The sequence below is a fragment of the Ursus maritimus genome, unplaced genomic scaffold, assembly GCF_017311325.1.
Source record: "Ursus maritimus isolate PB19 unplaced genomic scaffold, ASM1731132v1 scaffold_1, whole genome shotgun sequence".
NCBI lineage: Eukaryota > Metazoa > Chordata > Mammalia > Carnivora > Ursidae > Ursus > Ursus maritimus.
In genome coordinates, this window is record NW_024423343.1 from 65,935,258 (window position 1) to 65,951,821 (window position 16,564).

Genomic DNA, 16,564 nt, shown 5'->3' on the forward strand with positions numbered 1-16,564 from the left:
TAGACGAAACTGAGCTCGAAGGCAATGCCAGTATTACAGGTGTTTGAGTTAGACAGTGGCCAGCAGCAGAGGATCAGCGATGTAAACTTTCTCGCGGAAAGGTTAGCTCTCATTTTTAAAAGCATTACATTTTTTATTGCATATAGAAAAAAAAAATTGGCTGAATATTGAAGGTCCCCGAGCTGGGCAACCCCATGGCTCCATCTCCCACCCTCCATGTTGCATGGTGCATCTCCCAAAGTACTGATTTTCTCAACTTCCAAGGGTAACATTTTTTGTTTTCACCAAGTCAGACTCAGAACCCAAACTATAAAATGGATAAAAGCAACGAAAGGATAGTTTTCAGTCTTTAGCACTCGTCAGAAAATACTTAATTGCAGTATCTGTAAAACATCTCTTGCTGGATTGGTGCAGACCCCTTGTTCCCACTGAGCCCAGTTTGAAAACCACCAGGCTGTCGACCGGGCGGAGAGCTCTTTCGAACAGAAGCTGTGCCTTTAGTTCCTGTCACGATGTTGCAAGGAAGTCAGTACCTAACTAAAGACTTCATCTAGGATTTAACTTATCCAGCCATCCCAGACACTGAGCTTTATGTGAGGGGACACACGCACTTCGTTCCTCGGAAAGTCCTGCAAACTCTCACTTTGAAGCCGTGTTCTTTCTTCACAAAGCTCATGTAACTTGGCTGTCAAGTTTTCCATGCCTCCTACAGACAAGAGACAGGCTCACAACAAGAAAGAAGCAAAATATATAAAAATCCGAAAGAAGAGCATGTACGTAACTGATACACATACATCATTTGGGGATCATTTTAATATAGAATCGAGTAAATCAATGTGTCCCTGAGTGCCTGTTATATCACAATACATTGCAGCTGCAACGTAGGTATCAGTAATTATGCCGACCTGTTGCTTACGTAGGTTAAATAATGGTGCATCTTGCCATTTTTAAAAGTGCAGCTATGCTTAAGAAGGGTTTCCGTCACCACTAATGAAATGCCATGCCTCTCTCTGTGTGTCAGTCTTCCTCCCTTCTTCCCTCTCTTCCCTTTTCTCAACCTGCCCGGTATAATAGAATGAGTCGATCATCGGGGCTGTGAAATGAAATCTGTGTTCAATTTCTGGCACTTTCACTTTCTAGCTAGGCGACCTTGGGCAATAATGTTACTCAGTAATGTTATACTCTGTTTGTCAGTGTAGTGATGAGGTTTAATGAGATAAGTGGTGGGCAATTTAGTTAGTACTTAAGTGTTTTTCTTTCATGCTCAACAGGGATAAACTTCAGTTACTTATACTTTCTCATCTTCTAAATTTCCTCTTATAAACTCAGTATTTATGCCATGTTACCTTAGTTTGGGTTACTGCTGCTTCACAGATCACCTCAAAACTTGGCTTAAAACAATAACAATGTATTATTTCTCCTGATTATGGGAGCTGACTAGCACAGATAAGCAGTTCTTCGAGGTGATATTGGCTGAGGCTGCCGTCATGATGATATGTGCTGGAATGTTCGGTATGGTCCCTCAAATGTCTGGTACTTGGCGGGACTGTGGGAAACTCAAGCTCAGCTGAGACACTGAGCAGCCTCATCCCCTCACCGTGGCCTCTCCATGTGGCCTCTTCACGAGGGTAGCTCCGTCTTACATGAAAGATCGGGCCCCTCAAAGTGTAAAAGCTTACATCTAGAACTGGCCCGGTGCTGCTGCTGTGGTATCCTGTTGTGGAAAGGGAGCCAGGGTCCGTCTGACAGCTCACTGTTGGAGGTGACTGAAGAAAGGCTGGAAAGTGGGGTTGATTGAAGGCCATTTTGGAAACCAGCTACCACAGTATTCTTTTTCTAATTCTTTGTCCCTGGCTTATCCCCAGGACCCTGATAGTGTTGGACCTTACTTAGCATTACAGATGAGTCCTTTTTACAATTCTGCTTAATTTGGAAGTGAACGATGCTGGCAACTTTACAGGTATCAACCTATGAGATGATTGCCTTTGGTCTAGCTTCAAGAAAGTTTGTTCCAGGGGTGCCTGCGTGGCTCAATCGCTTAAACGTCTGACTTTTGATTTTGGCTCAGGTCATGATCTCAGGGCTGTGAGATCGAGCCTGTGTTGGGCTCTGGGCTCAGCAGGGAGTCTGCTTGAGATTTTCTTTCCCTCTCCCCAACCCCTCCTCCTGCGTGTGCTCTCTCTCTCAAATAAATAAATCTAAAAAAAAAAAAAAAGTTTGTTCCAATGTTGATGAGTATCACAGCCCATGAATGAAATAAATATAGTATATTTTTATATAGGATTTGCTTTATAAAAAAGAAAAAGCCTACCAATTTGGTGTCACTACCAAACCATCCCAATCATAATGAAGTTATGAATTGGGCCATGGTCCTTTTAAAACGAAATTCACTTTCTCACATCCTTTTCATAGAGGTCCACATTAAAAATGGCTAGAACAAAAAGAATGGGGAAATATTTTGCTGTTAAACTCAAAATAAAAACTTAGAGTATGAGAGCACTGTAGATTACCACCGGTTTTCTGAAATGAGTTATTTTGTCCAGATTATTCTGATATTTCAGTTTTGATGTATTAAAAAAAAAAAAAAGGTCATTAGTCCTTCCACAAACTTACAATGTTTCTGAGTTAGAGGCCTCTGAGAATCAGATGGACCCAATGTCTAGAAAATGTCCATATGCTCTAAATTTTGCATAGAGTATCAAGTGTTTGCAGCTACAGTCAAATGTATCCACGAATCCGAGGTTAAGAACCCCAGTTGTAAAGGTCATTAAATCCCTAATGAGAGCAGAAAGATAAGTTTCTCTTGATATGTTATTTCCGAAGGCAGAACTTAGCCTACTCTTTACAAAGAAACGTTACTCTTTCAACCATGTAGACAATCACCACTGCTTTGATTCCATTAAGAATATTACACCCATTCCATTCTAATCATCTTATTCGGAGGTAAGGGGGGGTGTGAGGGCCAAAATGAAAGAAATACAACCAAAAATAGAATTAAGAAGTTGTGGTTTAATTCACCTCTGTTTCTGATTGTTCAGAGCCTCATTAATGTTTGTAGAAGGAGCACAGGGATTTGGACTTCAGTACCAGGTTTAAGGTGCTGCTCTTAGGCCTTGGGCAAACCCTTTAAGCCCCCCACTGTCTCTCCCTCTCTGCCTGCCTGTGCCATGCCTGAGGCAGGCGGGGAGGGGGGTGGTCTCTGTGTGTGTCTCTCTGACACTTTCTTTGGCTTTTTCACTCACTCATCTATCACACTCTCTTACCCTCTGTCCCTCGAGCCACCACATTTTCTCTCTCGGTCTCCCTTCTACTCTCTTTTTACATCTATACATATATATGTACATACGTATCTGACATAAAAATATTTCTAGGGACCTCACAGAGATCTGGTGACAAACAAGATGACTCAAATGCTTTTAGAGTATTTTATACTTTTTACAGTGCAGGTGTATTTAAACAGTTCTTACTTTGTAAGACTTGTTACTGAAAAACAGTTTGTGGTGGAAAACACAGAGCTGGTTGGGACACTTAGGTTCTAGTCCTGCTTTCACTAATTTGCTGTGCAACCTGATGCGCGCCTATAAACCTCTGGAAGTCTCTGGCTTTTCAGAAATGGCAGGCAGGCCTTAAACTAGCTGAGCTCTGGGCCCTTTTCCAAGCTCTGCTTTTCTGCTTGTCTCTCTACTCCAGCAGACTGGGGAGAAGTGAGGGTTTTCCCTATTTTTATCAGATTATGATCTGATTCTTGGGTACTTTGATGCTGGTGGGTTCTATTTATGCCCAATGAATGGCACAGATGAACCCTCCCCGCCTCTACAGCTGGTCTCATGGGACTGTTACCTGGGAGAACTAGACACCCACATTGTTTCTTTTTCACAGCCATCAAAATAACAGCTTTAAAAAGCATCTGCAGATTACATTCCTCTGGGGGCAAACTTTCCTGATGTTTGTACTCAGTTTTAATCGTGGGAGGAAGAGCCTTCTCTGTTTGGCTCATCTATTTGATATATTGAATTTACCCAAAACAGACGGGGCCCTTTGTTCCAGCGCTTCGGCAAATTGGCTTATGCCATTTTGTAACCTTTCAAGCTTTTATGTTGTTAAGTTGCAAAGCTCTCTGTGTTCTTATTGCTGGGTTAGTGTTGTCTGGGACGCCTGTATCCATACCAAAAGGGAGCCCTGCTCCTGTAATTGTGGCAGTGTTTACTTCTTCCCATCAGTGTATCTGCTCTCTTTTCTCAAGTAATCACTATAATTACACTTCTTCAATGAGTTGCGTTCTATTGTGTCACCAGGCCTATCTGCTAAACATCACTGTGTTTTTCTTCTCTGAGTGCTCTCAAATGGGGAAAGTGAGATGTGTTGGCAAGCCACCTTCAATCAAATTAATGGGAGACCAATGTATTGTCAACAGAGATGGTGGCGGTCCCTATTTATCCTGTTCCAACAGAATGGTACAGAAACTGACCTAATGTTTATAATGAAGTGTTTATGTGGTCGAGAGGCGCACATATATGCTAATCCTTAAAGAACAATAATAAAGTCTATTTTCTAACTTCTTCGACTTTATTGTCATGTCAATGGAACATGCTACAACTGTGTTTCTGTAAAAAAAAAAAGAAGAAGAAAGAAATGAGATGAAGTGTTTGGATTTATCATTGTAAAATTTTGGATATACCAGGACTCGCATGGCTTGAAAAGTAAAATGTTGGTTATGAGCCCCTATCTTTTTAGCTTATTACCTCAGTGCACGTTTTCAATGAAATGCATTATACTTCTAAGACTTTATTATAGGGTTTCTAAGTAACATGGAAACAATGGCTTATGCCTTTAAAAAATACACATTACAACACTTGAGTAATTTTAACTTTAGTTAACAAAAAGAGAATGCAATAGAACAAAGGCATTTGTTTATATAGTAGCCCATGTTAAGTTAGTCCTATAACACAGTTGTAGACTTTTGTGCACATGTATTTATTGGATTTATATTGCTCTTGATTTGACGGGACAGCAAAGCTTCAGCAACCAGAAAAGGAAATTTTCCATCCACTTACCCAAAGCTATATATCCCAAATTATATATTTATTTTAATACTCTTATGAACAGGGGTAATGAAAAATAATAATTTTCATCCTTAATTTGTATTGGAAATTGCTATATGATAGTAATCAAATTAAACATGCAAATATAATCCATGCTCTGGATTTCCTAATGACTTCTTCTTACTGTTAGAAGTTTGGAGGATCGTCTCACATGTACAGGGAACTTTGGTTCTCCAATTTATAGAAATTAGAGAATGACTGACCTGGACATACACTTTTTCTTAAGTAGATGTTGAGGATTGGGCCCCAGCCCATGTTTTATACGTATCTGTAATTGTAAGTCAGACTTCGTATTCCATGCAGACAGTGCGTTCATGGGAACAAGCTTAGAGTAGATCTTAATATTTTTATGTAAGGTATTTAAATAGATCATTCTGCGGACTCGCCTGAAAAAATAACCAACACAGCTAAAATGATACTTCTATGAGAAGATATTCCTGATCTAACAAAGGGGCTCTTCGGAGACAATCCACTCTAACTCGTAGGCTGATGACATCTCAGTAGTATGTTTTCTTTTTGAAACAATATCTAAAAGCATAAAATGCAGGAATGTCCCATTTAATTCCTAAATGAAATGCATAACATTTGGATGAGGAAAAACAGCATAACTGCAAATGCTTCCCCTTTTATGGGAACTTTTTATGGGACCTTTAATGGCCAACTTTTCTCTGTAAATGACTGTGGAGTCACTCCAAAAGATTATATTAACATAATCTATTAGTTTTTTTTATCCAATAGAACATAGCAACTGGAGAAAAAAAAATGTTATTTTAAGAAGATTTTAAAATAATTTCTCCCTCCAAAGCTGACACTATATAAATGAGTTTTGCATCTCAAGACATTTCCATAAAGTTGTAGACCACCAGAGATAAGGGTACTAACCAGGGAGATTAATTAGTGATTAACTAATGGTTTCTGTTAATTACTATACTAATAAATTTAGTGTTGTTTACATTTTACATTTAATTTAAAAATTTGTTGTACTGTATATGGTGACTAGTATTGTAATTATAGATTGGTTCTTTGGGCCCACTCATTTACTTCCTTGTATAATTAGTTACAACTGTGTTCTCTAAGTCTGAATTATTCTCAGATGTTAATTTGCTTTTAGAACCTCTCCTCACATTTTGTTATTAAAAAAGATTCATCAGAGGAACTAGTTAGGAAACACAGTTAGGGCCTGTTTTCTTTTAACTATAACCACCTTTACCTCAAAACATTATTTCAGGGGGATGACCATGTGTCATTTCTCAAGCAAGGGACCTGGGTTAGACGCCTGCCCTCACACCTGCTAGAATATGGGGAAGCGAGAATAAGATAGGGGGTGCAGCAGCTCAGGGTCAAGGAGCCAAAGGACTCCTCTGCTCACCATGGCTATGCCCATGGCTTGAAAGTGAGAATGTGACAGGAGAGGTAGAGAATCCTGTTTAGGAAGCATGATAACCTGATTCCTTTTTCCTTGTTTAATTTAATCCTTGCTAAGCTCTTTCCAGCAACTTCACTTTATTTGGAATATCTTGGCACTGTTGACATATTCTTTATGGGTTTGCATATGTTTTCTTTGCATGCTACTGTCTAGTATCCAAAATGGAGGATGTTTAGACGTAAAGTGTTCTTGGTTGCCAGTGCTAGGGCCCTTCTTGAATGGAAGCCAACTTCATTTCTGACCATTATTATACCACAGTCCTCATGGTCTAAGTACATTTCTTTTCTTGAACACACCATAGCCTTTACATATAAAGCCTTCACATACAGTGTTACATCTATCTGGAATGCTGTTCCACTTTTCCATTCTACGAGACTTAGATTTATTTATTCATCTGATACGCAATTAATGAGCAGCTACCATGGGCCAAGAACTGTGTTAGCTAGTGGTGAGAAAGATGACTTATATTCAGTCATTGCCTTTGAGAAGTTAGAGTTCTGACAGAATCTATAACCAACCCTACTGTGCGTTATTAGGTGTTCCTTCCTCTGAGTACCCATAGTGTTTTATACATTTTATGTTGTCTTAGATAAGGCATACTCTCCTACCTTCCCATTTCTCTAGTCCCTAGAGTTAGTTTCTTAGCATAACATTGTAGAAATAAAGAAGGCCTTTGGGATGGTCTAAGCTAACTCCATTTATAGAGGAGGAAACAAATGATCAAAGGGCTAAGTGAACACAACTAATTACTTGAGCTGAGACGAATTGCCCAGACTTGTTTTCTCCTAAATCTAGCATTGTTGTCACTGTCCCTCCGGGTTTGCAAGTATTTCTGGAAGCTTTTGGGAAGCAGTCGCTACTTCTGTTGGATTACTGGGGTGCTAGTCATTAGCATCAGCCTAGCCTAACCGTGTGTGAAACGATACCGTAATGGCTAAAGAGGGAATATTCTTTCAGAAAACAAACTCTCAATGGGCATTTTACATGCTGGGAGTCATGAATCAGCCATTCCCAAATGACCTAAGCCAGAATAGTCTATAGTGACAGAAAAGGAATATTTCTCTTACCTAAAATGACAACCAAATAAGTCTATCCAATTAGGTTGGTATATGATTATACCACAAAAGATACATAATGCCGTTTTGAGAGACAAGTGTTCTTTATTACTGAAATGCATCATAACGCATAACCCCGAATTCTGCTGGAAATCTTTGGAGCCTGAGTGGTCCAAAGAACATAGGTTCTATGAACACATGGACCTCAGACTTCCTTACTAGACTTTAAGTGGAAAATGAAGGATAAGCTCATCCCTACTTGTTACCAACACAGGTCATGGTACTATTCTAAGAAGCATATTTTGTATCTACTACATCTGATTAATTTTTAAGGGTACCAGCCATGGGATTTACTGCCATTGCAATTCTGTCTTCTTCTTCCTCATCAGTTTTCCACCTCCTTTGCCTCTGGAGGACTATCTTTGAAATTAGGATTACATTCTAGCATACGGATTTTTACTTTTCGGAAAAGGCACAAAGCAGCCAGGATTGGATAATGAAAAGCTCCCCAGACTGGTGCAGGAGTTCTCAGGTCTCATTCTGGTGTTGCTGCTCTGGAGGTGTAAGAGCTCTGGGTCTCCTTCCCCCCCACCCCTGGGTGTAAGATGCAGGGGCTAAACGAATGGCCTTCAAGTCCCTTCGAGCTCTGTGATTCAGTGATAGGAAATTGAAGCTTCTGCTGTTAATTTTGTCATTGATTTCTGAGAGTCTCCTTTAGTCATCCCTGACTCTGAAATGAGTCAAATAAAAAATAGGATGATGAAGTTACTGTAGACACCGTCTTTAAATAAACTTTAAAAAACTGCACAATCCTAGCTTTTCAAAATGAAGTTGGAGGACAATCCACGTTCAGAGAGTTGGTAATTAACACGCACTGTATAAGCAGCTGCAGCAGGCCACTCTTCCTTACTAACATAGAGCCTAGTTTGTCAGTTCCGTGGTGAATGCTTCCAGTTTCGGGAAGCCCTCTGGGTAAAGCCCTGCTTAGCAGGTTTAATGTGAAGAGTTGGTGTCATCCTAATCAGCTGTCCCTGACAGAGTAAACATGGTTCCGTCTGTGCTGTCCCTCCCTGGCTGGCTGTGGGTTTCCAGCCCACTGAGCACTTGATGCCAAACAGTCTGTTAAGGGACAAGGAAGAGACTCTTTGGGGATCCCTGGTATTTATCACTGTTTAGGAAACCTGAGGTTCAAAGGGCCAGGGCTCATAGATACCAGTTTTATTCTAAATATTTGATCAAGGACATGTTGAGGGATTTTGGCTTTTTTGGCTTTTTGTCTTTAGCATAAGATGACACTGCTGTTCTGCTCAGGTGTGTTTTTGGTAACCCTGTCTTTTGTGTAACTAAATATAGTTCAAAGACCTGGCGTACAATCAAAACTGTTGGATTTTTTTTTTTCAAGTCTTGATTTGTTTTCCAGCTCTGAGATGGAAGGGAGATGTTGCTCACATAACAAACTTCATTTCCAGAGAAATGAATCAAATTGCTTTTTAAGTACAGACTCTTAAAAGTGTAAAACATATTTAAAGTCAGTTGTTACAAATGATTCTGTGTTTCCTGAGCAGAAATGTATAAAATAAAAACAACTGAAACTTAATTGTAGAGACACTTGTGTAGACACACACGTCACTCCATATATTAGGGAGGTAGGGTGGCAGGAGGAGGTGTGCTGTTGAAAGAAAACGGTACAATGAGTAGCTGGTGGAGGTTTTCACGAAAATGATTAGGAACAGACTGAATCTTCTTAATTCTTGCATTCTTGTTCCTTAGTTCAAAGTGGTGAAATTTTCCAGTTCAATATGTCCTGTATCTGTTAACGTGATTAATCCTATTATTTTTTCATAATTAAAAAGTAGTTTACTATTTTATAATGATGTGCTAATTCTAAAGCACGTGGAAGTTTTCTCCAAAAGCTTTTTATTTTAAAAGTAAATGTAAAGGTAATACGAAGCCTCCTGCAGGAAGCCCTTCCTTTACACGTGTACAAGTGTGTACCGTATCTGTAGTTTCATATGAAATAGCTTTTCAGCAGAGTAGTTATTGTAACACTGAAGACGACACTAGGATAATAAGAAGGAGGAGGAGGAGGAGGAAGAAGAATACAATAAGAATTGTTTGAAAATGTGTTAATTAACCTAACTTCATACCTAAAATATTCATGTGCGTATCTATTTTTGTTTACAAAAAACTAAAATATTAGACTGGCAGGTGAACAGCAATAAACTACGCAGGCAAAGTACAAAAGGAATCCCCAGTGCATTTTAGTCGTCCCTGGAAAATTTAGAAGAGACAACTTTTATTGGTTGAAAAATAACTGATTTCGTACTTGAAAAATAATGCCTTTTGGATTTTTGTTGCTTTTGTTCATGGTGTAACTTTTTCCTATTTGGTTTCAATGTATCTGTGCTCATTCCCCACTGAAGAGAGTAATGTAATTTTCAGGAATATCTTGAAAATGCACATCAAAACAAACTGTGTTTTTAAAACAATGTATCTGAGGAGCTATATCCAGGGTTTGAGTGGACTGTTGGCTTCAGAACACTGTAGGAAGTGATTATTGTAGCAACGGAGGCTGAATTTTTTTTTCTTACAAAGATCGGAGGGAACACAGTATAAGCTTGCCATGTGTAACTTATCCTGGGTAGAAGATTTATTGCCTTTAAAGTAATCTGCACAATAGAGCCTGTAATTATAGATTGTAACAAATGCATCAGGGCAAGTGGTCTTGCTTGAAAAAGTTTAAACTTTTCTCTGGCACCTGTCACATTAACATGGGAATGATTCTAATGCTGTTTTTCAGTATGAACCATTTTAAGTGTAGAAAAAACACCCTGAGAACTAAGGCAGTCATAAGAGATAATGCAATATCATAGTTTGGGGACATAAAGCAATTCCTAGTTAGTCTTTATAGTATTTTTTTTCGGGTCAAGAGCATTGAAAAAGAAAATAAAAATATTTTCTTTTTCATCTTGAGTATGATTATCATTTCTTTTTATGACGTAAATTCTGCTATTCTACTTTTATTAACAAGCAAAAAAAAACCCCATTAATTTTAAATAAGGGCCCATAAAAAATTCGCTACTTATTGGGATCTGTAAAAAAAATCAGTTTTGCTTACTGGAAGGGTAAAATGCTGTTTAATATACTTTTCTCTTTGCAATTAAATTAGATTTCTTTTAGTGGAGAAAAACTCATAAAGGAAACAGCCTTGGAGATGTAATATGCTCTAACATATTTAAATAATTAGACTTCTGTCTCATTGAAATGTATGTGCTCTAGGTTTGATAGTGATAAAAGCATGAATATTAGTATGATTAGGAAATTACATCATGTCACAGCATAATTGATTGATTGATAGCTGAGTGAAAACTCACCATAAAGCATGTGAAAATAAATGCCTGTTCAGCAGTTATTCGGGCAGAATTTTTACATCTACCCTGTTGCAAGATTAGTAACTGAAATGCTCATCTCCCAAACAAAATGGAATTGATGTTCTTTCCCTTTTTTGGTGTGTGTGTGTGTGTGTGTGTGTGTGTGTGTGTGTGCTTTCATTCTAACACTGGCAAGGAAAAGAATACAATTCAAAGTGCTTAGTGCTCAATTCAGGACTTAATTGTTCCTCAAGACCTGTCAGATGGACACTAGATTCCTAATTGACTCTATGAGCAATTAGTGTTTTGGAATTTCCTTTCAAAGTCTCAACTTTGAAATGTAAAGCTTCACTAACACACGAGTTGATACTCTTTTACTCATCTCTCGAGAATTGAATTTCCCAAACATTTAAACTATCATTAATTTTTAAAAAGCATTTTGTCTTTTTTTTTTTTTTTTTTTTTTTTTTTTTTTTTTTCTGTTTGTGCTTTCGCTTTCTCGTTCTCTGTCCTAATCTTTTAAAGATTCCTGCTCACACAGGTCTCTGGCAACGCTCACACTAGTGGAGAAGGGCTGGAGAAGCGAGGCCACTGCAGGATTCTCTGTTTCAAAGCTGAACCAATATTCACCATTGACATATCCATTCATCTGTGCAGGGTCATTGGAAATCCTCTCTCTCTAGTTTTTCCTTCCCTTCAGGGAGCAATGCTTAAAAGAGCAAACCCCTGGTGTGAAGAGATAGGAGAATTCTCAGCACGGCCAATGGTGCCAGGAATCGAATTAAAGTTGTCCATTTGCAGATGACTGTCTGTTGGAGCTCCCAGCGCATGGAGGCACTGTGCTTTCAGCTGATGCTTTGTTTACTTGAAATTCTGTCAGTGGCACTTCAATTTAATTTTTTTTAATGGCAAAAGTCATATCATGCCAAAAATATGCCAGGAGGGTAAAAACACGAAGATATGTGTTGCTCTGTAGAGTTACAACATTTTATTAGCTTCCCAAGGCTTGCTCAAGGAAAAAGCAACATTTTAAAGCTTTGCAAGAAAGGATTGTGCTCCCCATTGCAATAGCCAAAAAAAAAAAAAAAAAGTTGAATCATTACTGAATTCACTCCTCTTTTGAGGAATTTCAAGCTTGTCATTTCTTCTGCGATTGTTGACGTTCCCAGATCTATTTTGGCATAAATCACATTTTGATATGACTGAACCCACAATTTTGACTATCTTCAGATGCATTATCTCTGCTGGGTGAGAGGCACTCAGAAGGCACGCACTGCCATCACATCTCAGATGCTGGAAGTCAGCACTGAAGATGTTTTCTCCGGTTGGATTTTCTTCGTTGTCATAGGAAGTGTTCACGTGGCTTACTTGATTGGGCAAAGTTAAAAACTGTCAGAATTAGATTTGTGAGGAAAGATCTGAAAACCCCGGGAAGAACATAACCTGTTCAGGAGATGGAAGTTGAGAATACGTCGTCCTCGTACCAAGTCCCTGAGAACCAAGCATGTTCAACAGTTGTCCGCTTTGAGTTTGTGATTGCTACTGGTTCGTGATGTTTCTGCTTTCACTTTAATTTCTCTCTGTTTTATTTCAAATAGTGAAGAGTGCCTGGCATAAAGGAGGTCCTCAATAATCTTTATTGATAGAATGAATAAATGATGTTTAATATTTCTTTTTTATTTATAATTAAGATTTTTAAAATTTTGCTTTGTTTTTCTTAGTGTCTGATTTTTTTAAAAAAAACTGTTCTGTGCTTTACTTGGCAAATTCTACTTAATGCTTACTTTCCCCAGATTCAAACTTTACATATATCCCTAGGATTGCATTTGGAAAAATGTGGGAAATACATTTACCCTAAACATCTATACCTAGTCAGATGTCTACTGGGTCCAGTGCGCTGTGCAGACTTCATTATAGTCTCACCCTTGGAAAGCAGGCATGTGTAGTTTGAGAAGTAGTATTGTAGCAAACAGTTTAATCTGACTAAGTGACCTTACACAAAAGAGAAAATGTACAATAACAGTCAAGCTTGTAAAAAGGGCAAACTGTATTCTAAAGCAACCCAGAATGGATTTTAACCACAATGAACAGACTGTGTCATCATTTTAAGAGCAAGCAACACAACTGATTTTAGAAGTACCTACTACTCTCTTTAGATTTATTACAAAGCACAGAGCATGACTCTTTTCTCAAAAGCATCCCCCCCCAAAAAATGAAATCCTATCTCTCATCTCTCTCTCTTTCTCACTCTCTCTGTCTCTCTATCCACTTATCTGTTCTTTAAGCTATGCTAAGGAGCCGTTCCCCTGTGCAATGAAGCCGTTCCTTTTCTTGAGTGATCTAGACCTTTTTAAAAAATGTCATATCTGGTTATCTGTAATATAAAATAGCCCATCAAAGTTACCATGGTGCAGCCTCACATCTTAAATATCAGTCTGTGCCCTCTAACCATTAGTTATCACGTATCGTTTAGACCAGTCATGGCATAAACTCTGTTAATAGAGTTTTACAAATAGAATGCAAGTGATGTGACTTCAACTATAAGAAATTTAAAATCATATTTATAATGCTTGTTCCTGATATTTGGTTACCTACCCAAAGTTTTTAAACGTAACATTTAAATATAAGGGTTAAGTATTTTATTACAATCTTATTACGTGTTAAGTCTTATTCAGTAGTACCCATAGGTCTTGCACCCAAAATGCATTATGGATCTAGCACCCATTATGAAGTCTTATTTTATCTGTTAGATTTTGTGAGGACTGTATTACTGAATATTATAATCATCAAATACTTTTGATATGAAGCATATGCATAATAAGTACTAAGAGAAAATACATATTATTCTGATTTTATAAAAAAAATAAGCAGGTACTATTTATGTAAATAGTGACTGCTCTGTGATTCATAAGAATTTAATTGGTCTGGTTTTATCACTAATTTGACATTTTTGCTTATTTTATTTTCCTTTCTTATTGATGGAGCACATACTCTGTGTGAAGTACGGTGGGAAATGTTGGAAACATAAAATGGATAAGACAGTCTTAGCCTAGTGAAGGAAATTAACACATAAACAAATGCCATAAGTGGCTACATGATCCTTAATAGAAATTTACCATAGGAAAGTTATACATCTTCCTTTTAAGTTCCCAAAACATTTTCTTGCATGACTATGTGTAACTAAGAATCAGACATCATTCTAGTCACTGAACACTATGCAAAAGAACAATCATACTTTATTACAAATAATTTTGATAGAAAAATGCACTGTAGCATCACACAAGTTCATAAGATGTTCACACACACACACACACACACACACACACACACACATGATAAGTACTGAAAGCGATAACTGACCTCAAGGACCTCACAGTCTAGTAGGACTGCCAAGAAGGAAAGAATAGTATAGGGCAGGGAAGGGCATCACAAGTAGAAAGAACAGCATATACAAAGATACGAGGTAGGAGAAAGTGTAGGATATCCCTTAAAGTTAGTAGTGTGTTCAGCCTGCTGTCAACACTGTAAGAACTAGAACTACAGAGAAAATTTCCAAGTGAATTTTAAAATACCCAAAGGAAAATGAAAACTTTAAGTGAAAAGTGGCTTTAATGGAAGTCATTGTTACATGATTATAGATAATGGTCACTTTTTATTTATGTAGTTTCCATATTTTTAAATAATAAACTTGCATTTTAAAACCAGGGAAAGTTTCTTTTTTTAAAAGGCCCAAAATACATACCTAAAAATAAGAACCAGAGTGATCCTGCTGAAGAGGGACAAGGTTGACTTAAAGCAATAGCATGGGATTGAAGAAGGATCAGATGTTAGTGTTTTAAAGGATGAACGGAGAAGAGTATCCCGATTGAACATAGGGTAAGAGAGGAAGAGCTAGATTACCTAAAGGCTGAATCTTCTTTGCACAGATTGGGAACTTAACTCTCGCTGCTTGTGAAAATTATTTTTAATAAAAGTAATACAGTAAGATATTGGCAGGGCCAGAAAAGGAATTTAAATCTCCTAATCATAAATTAGTAGCAGAAGGATCAAAGGGCATTTTTTATCATGCTTCTGAAATCTACCTACCTGTAACTTCTCCTCATTATATCTCTTTAGTTCCGTCCCCTGGAACTTCAAAGACGAACTCTGGCAATGAAAGTGCCTGGAAAGTAACATAATGTCTGTCTAGTTGCTTTCCTTCCATCTTCTCATTCTCACCCTCAGAACACCTTTCCAAGGAAATCACTATTATATCCATTTCATTTATTTTGTTTTTTTATTTTTTAATTGAAATTCAATTAATTAACATATAGTGTATTATTAGTTTCAGAGGTAGAGGTCAGTGATTCATCAGTCTTATATAATTCCCAGTGTTCATTACATCATGGGCCCTCCTTAATGTCCATCACCAGTTACCCCATCCCCCTCCCCTCTCCTCTCCAGCAACCCTCAGTTTGTTTCCTATGATTAAGAGTCTCTTATGGTTTGTCTCTCTGTCTCTGATTTCATCTTGTTTTATTTTTCCTTTTCTTCCCCTATGATCCTATGTTTTGTTTCTTAAATTCCACATATGAGTGAGATCATATGATAATTGTCTTTCTCTGATTGACTTATTTCACTTAGCATAATACCCTCTAGTTCCATAGTTCCATCCACAGGATTGCAAATGGCAAGGTTTCATATTTTTTCGATGGCTGAGTAATATTCCATTGTATATATATATACATTGTGTGTGTGTGTGTGTGTGTGTGTGTACACATGGCACATCTTCTTTATCCATTCATCTGTTGATGGACATTTGGGCTTTTTCCATAGTCTGGCTATTGTGGACATTGCTGCTATAAACATTGGGGTGCCGGTACCCCCTTTGATCACTACATTTGTTTCTTTGGGGTAAAATACCTTGTAGTGCAATTCCCGGGCCATGAGGTAGTTCTAGCTTCAACTTTTTGAGGAACCTCCATACTGTTTTCCAGAGTGGCTGCACCAGCTTGCATTCCCATATTATCCCCATTTCAAAGGTGGGAATACTGAGACATAGGAAGGCTAAGTCATTTGCCTCAGGTTCCATGACTAGTTACTGGAAGTCTAGGGGTTCAGACTGGAACAATTCAGATATATGCCAAGATTCAATCCACTATGGTCAGAATATGATGATACTGACATTTCAGCAGAATTAACAGTTAAAAATTAAAGGTCCTTATTATGGCAAATGATAACTTTTTTTAAAGGTAGTTCTTGGTAAGAAGAGTGAATAAAATATTGTAAATAGTACTAAAAAATAATTTTGGTAAAATATCTAAAATAAAGACTATTGTTTTTTCTTTCAACAGATGCAAGTATTACATCCTGTAGCAAATTCTACATCATTAAATTTCTTCTATGAGACTCTACTGTTTTCTACATTCTATAAAGTATATACCAATTGGCAGACTCTAATCCAAAATAGGACCTTCATGAAGCAAATCTTTCTAGATATAGATAAAGATGTAGATAAATATCTAGCTTTATATATAAAGGTGTAGGTAAATACATCTATAGAACAAATATAGTACCTACTTTGTATAGATACTCTATCACTGGACATACAGGTATGAAGAAGACAGACCA

The 16,564-nt window shown here is 37.7% G+C and overlaps 1 long non-coding RNA gene across 1 annotated transcript in view; it reads left to right on the top strand.

The window, feature by feature from the left end:
• LOC103659513 overlaps positions 1-16,345 on the top strand; it is a 97,360-nt gene extending 81,015 nt beyond the window's left edge. The window contains exon 3 of the long non-coding RNA XR_567498.2: positions 16,288-16,345. This is a non-coding gene — a long non-coding RNA (uncharacterized LOC103659513). The remainder of the gene's footprint in view (positions 1-16,287) is intronic.
• The last annotated feature ends 219 nt before the right edge of the window (positions 16,346-16,564 follow it).